The sequence below is a fragment of the Paramisgurnus dabryanus genome, chromosome 17, assembly GCF_030506205.2.
Source record: "Paramisgurnus dabryanus chromosome 17, PD_genome_1.1, whole genome shotgun sequence".
Taxonomy (NCBI): domain Eukaryota; kingdom Metazoa; phylum Chordata; class Actinopteri; order Cypriniformes; family Cobitidae; genus Paramisgurnus; species Paramisgurnus dabryanus.
This window is the reverse complement of record NC_133353.1, coordinates 21,621,752-21,629,069: the sequence shown is the minus strand read 5'-3', so window position 1 is coordinate 21,629,069 and position 7,318 is coordinate 21,621,752. Positions and strand designations below refer to the sequence as shown.

The window sequence follows — 7,318 nt, the reverse complement described above, 5'->3', positions numbered from 1 at the left end:
CAGTCAGTGGTTAAAGACACACAAAATGTGGACATCAAAACAAATGGTATGTTATGCTATAATTGAGAGATATTGTCCTTCAAATCAAATATTTAATACATTTCCTTTGTCATGCTCTCATTTTGTCTCTTTTCTTATATCTTTTCATATATTACTCTCATGTGTCCTCTGTCCTTTTAAATGTGCTTTGGTGTTTTGTAAGGCTTCATTTGCTCGTGAGGAAGATGATAACGAAGAGGATGAGACTCCTTCAAACCATAAGGTGAATATGCAACCCGGTATCACCCCAAATTAGGTACGTTTACATGCAACCAAATAATCAGTTTGTAATCATATTGATGGCTCAATCGTTTTGAAAAGTCGTCATGTAAACACCTTAATCAATATGATTGAGGACGATCGGATGCAAATTGGATCGTATTGAAGTGGTGTAATCCGATCTGTGATCCGATCAGCAGGAGAAAAGTATGCATGTAAACGCGTGAATAATAGTATTTTCTAAATCGGATGCAAAAATACATTGTGCACATGCACTGAACATTTGTGCTCCAAGTTCACGTATTATATTTACCTCTTATATCACATGATTCTCGTCACAGAAACACGCAACAACAAGGTAATGCATCACGTAACATTAATAGGGTCACACGCTGTGCACGCAATGTACTAAATTCTGCAGCGTTTATGTGTAATTTTAAAACATTAGGCTACTTAAAGTAATTAATATAGCGTTGTGCCTTTTAAAATGTGTGTTTTCATTACCTATATCTGAAAACTTCTTAAGAACAACTTTCTAACTCAGTTTTAACTTTTATCCAGAGATAAAGCGTGAACTCGACGAGAGATGCTGTCCGCAGCGTAGCGTGGCCAAGTCCTCTGCTTTTTTTCGAGTTTAGATTTGGGCTACTGTTTAAACTGTTTCCAGCAGTTGTTTTTTCTGCGGGTTAAAGATTAAATTATTTCGTTGCTTAGTTCTTGGTATTTGGGCTGTGAATAGTCAGTGGGCTTTTGGGCTAGTTTTGAACATCCATTCGGATGGTTTTGATATGCGAGTCTGGCAACGCTGGCGGTGTGCTTGTGCAGACTGTCGGTTCGGATTCTATATAATGACCATGTAAACGAACATTTAAATCAGATTGCAGTGTTTAGGGTGCATGTAAACTGTATCGTCGTAACTTTCAATCGTATTAAATTCAGTCGGATTGACAAAATTTTGTGCATGTAAACAGAGCCATTGTGTAATAGAGAGTTTGGTCCACTAGAGCACGGTTTTTTCAAACTGGGGTCCCTCAGGTTGTGGTCTAACTGTACGTTAACACTGCTGCCGACTTGAGCTTCCAAAAAAGCTCAGGCCGCCTGGTCAAGGACATTTGTCAATAAGTACGCGGAAGCTTGTTGACGCCTTGGCCGCTCTGAAGTCAAGGATGCTGTTTACACTTGGCATTAACATGCGTTTTCGTCGATCGGATCACAAGTGGACGACGTTAATGCCAGGTGTAAACGGTGGTCAAAACGTTTTGAGCTCGTCCACTTTCGACCACTTTCAACCACATCCAGAGGTAGTCGAAACCACTTTCGATCGGATCGCTTTGGAGTTGCGGAACGCATAATATGTGGTTGAATGCGTTCGAACAGCCACACGCGACCGCCTTCTCTCCGCCCATTTATCTAATCTGAGGTATTAAACACAAGTTTTACATCTTGTTTTGACTTCTGGCGTAAACATATGGTGAACAGCGCTATTTTTAGCCTTTCATTGATACAACTAAAGCGGCTGATCTCCGTAGTTTCGTTTTGAAAGCGTGTGAAAGTTGCGCGATCCTATTTCATCAATTGCGCTGAAAATTCAGAGAAAGCTCCAACATATAAACGTACAAAACACTATGCAGCATGTATACTTGCTAAACAAGCAGTGGACTCCGACATAATATTAGTTTGCGTCCATATAAACTCATAATTACTCCCGCTCGGGTTTGAATGACAGCAGAGAGACTCGCCCACCGTCTCACAGACCACCCCCTCACAGTATACAGGACAGATGCGGTCGAAAGTGGACAAAAGAGACGGATTTAAATACCAGGTGTAAACGTAATGTGTCTCTCTCGTCCACTTGTGATCCGATCAATGAAAACACATGTTAATGCCAAGTGTAAACAGCCTCTTTGTCACCATGAAATGTTTCTTCGGAATCAGCTAGCGAAGAATGTCTAGGCTATATTCCGATTGGTTGCTGGTGTTTTGCTGCTGCTTGCCGCTGAACCCCGTCATACCTCATTACAATAAAGTTGAGCTTCTTTCAACTTTTTGATTGATGCTCTGGTCGCTCAAAACGCGACGCCGATGGATTTGACGCTACTTGCAGCTGATAGAAGTCAGCTTTCATTGTAAATGAATGACTTACGGTAACTTTGGAAGCTCAAGTCGGCGGCGGTGTGAATGTACAGTAAGAGATTCCCCAGCAAATTTCAAGGGAAAAGACAAATCAAAAATGGTAAACGTATACACAGTAGTAGCAAAGTATTTGAGTTTGTAAAAAAAATTGCTGAAAACATAATTACAATGTTTCTTTACAAAATATGGATAAAACTTTAGGAAACGGGTCTCTCGCTAAAACTTTATCATATGGGGTACTAGCTATCATACCGTTAAAAAACTCCTGCACTAGCAATACCTGGGTTTGTAAACAGCTGATAGATGTGCAATTTTTCATAATCATTATTTAAAATACTGCTGACCTCAACACTCCATACACTTCTTTTTCAGATAGTGGATGATTCACACTCAACTGCAAAGCAATGAAAGGTAAGCCAAATAAAACAGAACCTGTTTTGTTTACATTCACTTGCTTAAAGGGATAGTTCACCCAAAAATAAAATTAGGGAAATTGACCCACTCTCCTGTTGTTACAAACTTGCATCATTTATTTGTGCTGATGAACACAAAGGAAGATATTTTGAGTAATGTTTGTAACCAAACTGATCAGAGGCCCCATTGACTTCCACAATAGGAAAAAGAATACTAGAAGTCAATGGGGCCTCTGATCAGTTTGGTTACAAACATTACTCAAAATATCTTCCTTTGTGTTCATCAGAACAAAGAAATGTATCCAGGTTTGTAACAACATTAAAGTGAGTAAATTATGACCATTTTGGGGGGAACTATCCCTTTAATTTAGAGGTGCCCAAACTAGGGCCAATGACCTTAAATTTGGCATGTCATGCCACGTGAGATAAGGAAACATCATTGACGCAGATGTTCATATTTCTAATTAAACAGTTTTTAAAATGTAATTTTTTTTGTTTTATTTGTACATTACAAAAATGTAAATTGAAATTAAATGCAAGGAATTAAAATGAATACATTTATTTTTAATGTACATGGATACTTGAAGGTGTGCATCACGAAACTCAACGAACTCAGGTACCCTGCACTATAGGCTAATAATGGGGAGGTCGAGGGAGTGGCACACAGACAAAGGAAAATGTAAATGTAAAAATGATTGGCAAAATTATTTTCTCAGTTACCTTTGAAAATAAAACTGTATTAGTTATGCATAAACAGTAGTGCTGTGTTCAAAATATTGATACGAAGATACATCGTCATGAACGCCTGACGATGCGTGCATATATACCTCACCTTCCGTATCGATTCGAATGCACTTTTGAAGGTAGCATACGCATATGACTCGCGGAATATGTAGAGTTAAAGTTAAAGGGCACACGGGTCTGCACAACTTGCAAACTTCTATTAAATACAGTAGTATTAGGTTTGACTGCATGTGTATACATATATTCAAAGATATAGAATAATTAAATGAGAGACAAATATAATGCTTAGAGTAAGGCACTATATTTGTAAATCTGCTTTAAAAAAACTTTATTTAAGTTTTTCTTAAAGTATTTCTACGAATTACCCCAAAAGCTAATAAATGAATGTCAAACACACAACAGTTACAACACTGCTTATTCAATGTATAATAAACAGATAATAATAATAATAATGTAACTAAATTCTGAACAAAATGTAATTCAAAATATTATAGTATTGTGATGTGCATCGTATCGTGGCCTTGTATCTGGATATGTACCGTATCGGGAAATTGTTGGCAACAAAGTAATGTTTGCTTATTTATTTTTTAAATATTAGAAATTTATAAATTAGGAGAATCAGGGCAACTTTAATTTTAATATATAACACAGCAACATTTACTTTAAACTCTCGGCTCTTAGTCAGGTTGGATTTTTGTTTTGGGCACCCCTGCTTTAATGTGCAAAAAAGTATATTTTAGACAGGCAGTAAAAGTTGAGAGAAAACAAAACACAATTCTTTGTTTGTCTCTTAGTTGTACTGAGCAAAATTAAAGAAGCATAGGTTTTGTTCTTATTACTTTCAGGGCAACAAAAGATTCTACTAAGTTCTCCAGGCCTTTAAGGGCAAAGTCCACCCTTACAAGAAAATTCTGTTGTCATTTACTCACCCTTATGTCGTTTCAATTCCATACACTTATGTTACTCTGTGGAACACAAAGAAAGGTATTTCTATAATACCTAGTAATATAAACAGATTGAAAGATTAACAGAATGTAAGGTTTTACTCACAATATTGAAGATTAACATAATGGTAAATTGGTAAATAATGTTTATTTTGGGGTCATCTGTCCCTTTAGTTGTTACACTATTGTATTTAAAATATTTTTCCAAGGTGGGCTGGCCTGTTAATATAGGATTATGTTTTTTTTATCTTTACAGAACACATCTGTCACTAAATTGAACCCAGTCACCTTGGATTATGCCCAAAAGTGTGAGAATTACAAGAAACTCACCAGAACTGTGATGGACTCCATTTCCACTTTAGAAAAAATGACAACCTGCTCCGTCACAGGGAAAAAAGGGACCACTGGTGAACAAAGACAGAGTCCTGACAGAGAAAGTGAAGCTAGTAATAGGTAAGGATGTTACAATATTGTGAGTTTTGGGCAAATTATAGTTTACCAACTTGTTTACACAAATATTATTCTTTTTAACTATTACATTCCTATTCTAATGTTGCTTTTCCATTGCATAGTAGGGCTGTCACTTTTGAGAAAAATCAAATTCGAACGGATTTCGAATATCATGCAATGTATCCGAATATATTCGAATATCTAGCAACTAGGGCTGTCAAAAGATTAATCGCGATTAATCGCATCCAAAATAAAAGTTTGTGTTTACATAACATATGTGTGTGTACTGTGTGTAAATATTATGAATATATAAATAGACACACAATCATGTGTATATTTAAGAAAAAAAATTATATTTCTATATAAAATATTTATATTTCTATATAATATAAATTATATAAATGTATATACAGTATATAAATGCAAATATTTGTTAAATATATACATGAATTTGTGTATATTTATATATACATAATATTTACACACAGTACACACACATATTTTATGTAAACATAAACTTTTATTTTGGATGCGATTAATCGCGATTAATCTTTTGACAGCCCTACTAGCAACCCATGGCATTTTAAGAACCGGATGGTTTATTTATAGTTCGAATACGGATATTTCACGTCATGTTCGAATGCATATTCGAATATCGAATAAAAAGTGACAGCCCTATTGCATAGTACCCCACGGTTTGGTTTAGTTTGGGTCTGGTCTGCTTACTTTTTGGAGCTTTTCCATTGGGTGCAGTACATAGTACCCGATACTTTTTTTCGTACCACCTCGGTTGGGGTTCAAAGCGACCCGAGCTGATACCAAACGTGATGCGAAAACACTGTAGATCACTGATTGGTCTGAGAAAATCGCGTCATCCTATAATGTAGATTAGCTTTACCTGTGCTAGCTTGTGCTGTCTCGAGCAAACATGTTGTCATCTGTGCTCTGCTATAATTTCCCAAACTCCTTTTTAGCGATGAAAAACATCCACAAGTTGAGAATCAGGAACACCATAACAGTTTTTTCCAAACTTGCAGTTTTTGGCAGAACATTCACATCGAGCACTTCAGCATTATATGCTTAAATGCAACTTCATTGAGGCTCAGCGGAGCGCCGTCGACTGACGCCGCGGTGTTTGAACAGAAACTGTCATGTGAGACAGAGGTAACGTTAGTGATAAACGCGATGTGCAAACATCTATTTGTGGTGGCCAATTTTAATTTCGTGGCGGACTGAGAAAATAATAAATGTATGGAAATGTACAATGATGCTCTCACTTGTATGATGTCACAGTCTGCAGCGCAAATATAACGACACCCCTATAATCCCTCCCACTAGGAAGTGATACTAAACTCGATGGAAAAGCTAACCACGCCAAAGTGAGGTGAGCTGACCCAACCCAAACTAAACTAAACCATGGGGTACTATGCAATGGAAAAGCGCCATACGTGCAGAGTAAGATCATACACCAATACAAATAACAATACTTACTAGGGTTGGGTATGAAGAATCAGTTTCATTTTAAAACCGATTAAAACTTTAAAGAACCGGGGATTCGTTACGATGCACGCATTTTGATTCTTTTGATCGATTCCTGACTTTTCTCATGCATTCTCGCATGGTGAAACAGTAGTGAGCATTTTATTGTTGTATCTACCTGTATATGCCAGGACCTGCGACAAGAACAGGTGTTTCATTATGCACATGCATAGTTCATCATAATCAATATTTAAAAGTTGTAATGCTAACCAAATGCTGCCATAACCACAAAAAATAAATAAACCCACACGATCATGGTTTCATAATCGATCGTCGATGCCACATTCGAGTGGCCATTCCTACAAAGACCATACAACTAAAAACAGCTTATCCTGAAATTCAAAAAGAAAAAGTAAATGCTATCAAGAGAGACTGATGCTTGTACTGCTCTAATCTTCTTTTTTTTTTATTATCCTAAAACAGGGAGCCTGCTGGAAGAGAATCTGAGGACTGATGCACATATAACAATGGACATGCATAAAGACACATCTCTCTCTCTCTCTCTCTCTCTCTCTCTCTCTCTCTCTCTCTCTCTCTCTCTCTCTCTCTCTCTCTCTCTCTCTCTCTCTCTCTCTCTCTCTCTCTCTCCCACATACACACACACACACTCAGATATACAGTTGTTGTTGTATGGACAGCATTTTATTGATACTTGTTTTTTTATGAATATGTTTGGATACTTCTTATAATTTTCTGTATGTTTGCAAATAAATTCTCCATTTGAATCAGTTTTTCCTTACAGTAAAATGTGTCATGTCAAAGTCACATCATGGTGCCTTTATTTTATATCACCGACATCTTAGCAAGATTATAGCTTACCCTTGGGGTCAAAGGGTG

General features: G+C 36.9%; 1 long non-coding RNA gene across 1 annotated transcript; it reads left to right on the top strand.

Annotated features, from left to right (window-relative positions):
* Positions 1–202: 202 nt before the first annotated feature.
* Positions 203–7,079, top strand: LOC135778210 (uncharacterized). Its single transcript, XR_010544437.2, has 4 exons — positions 203–262; positions 2,764–2,802; positions 4,749–4,945; positions 6,905–7,079. It is a non-coding gene; the product is annotated as an uncharacterized lncRNA (long non-coding RNA).
* Positions 7,080–7,318: the final 239 nt, after the last annotated feature.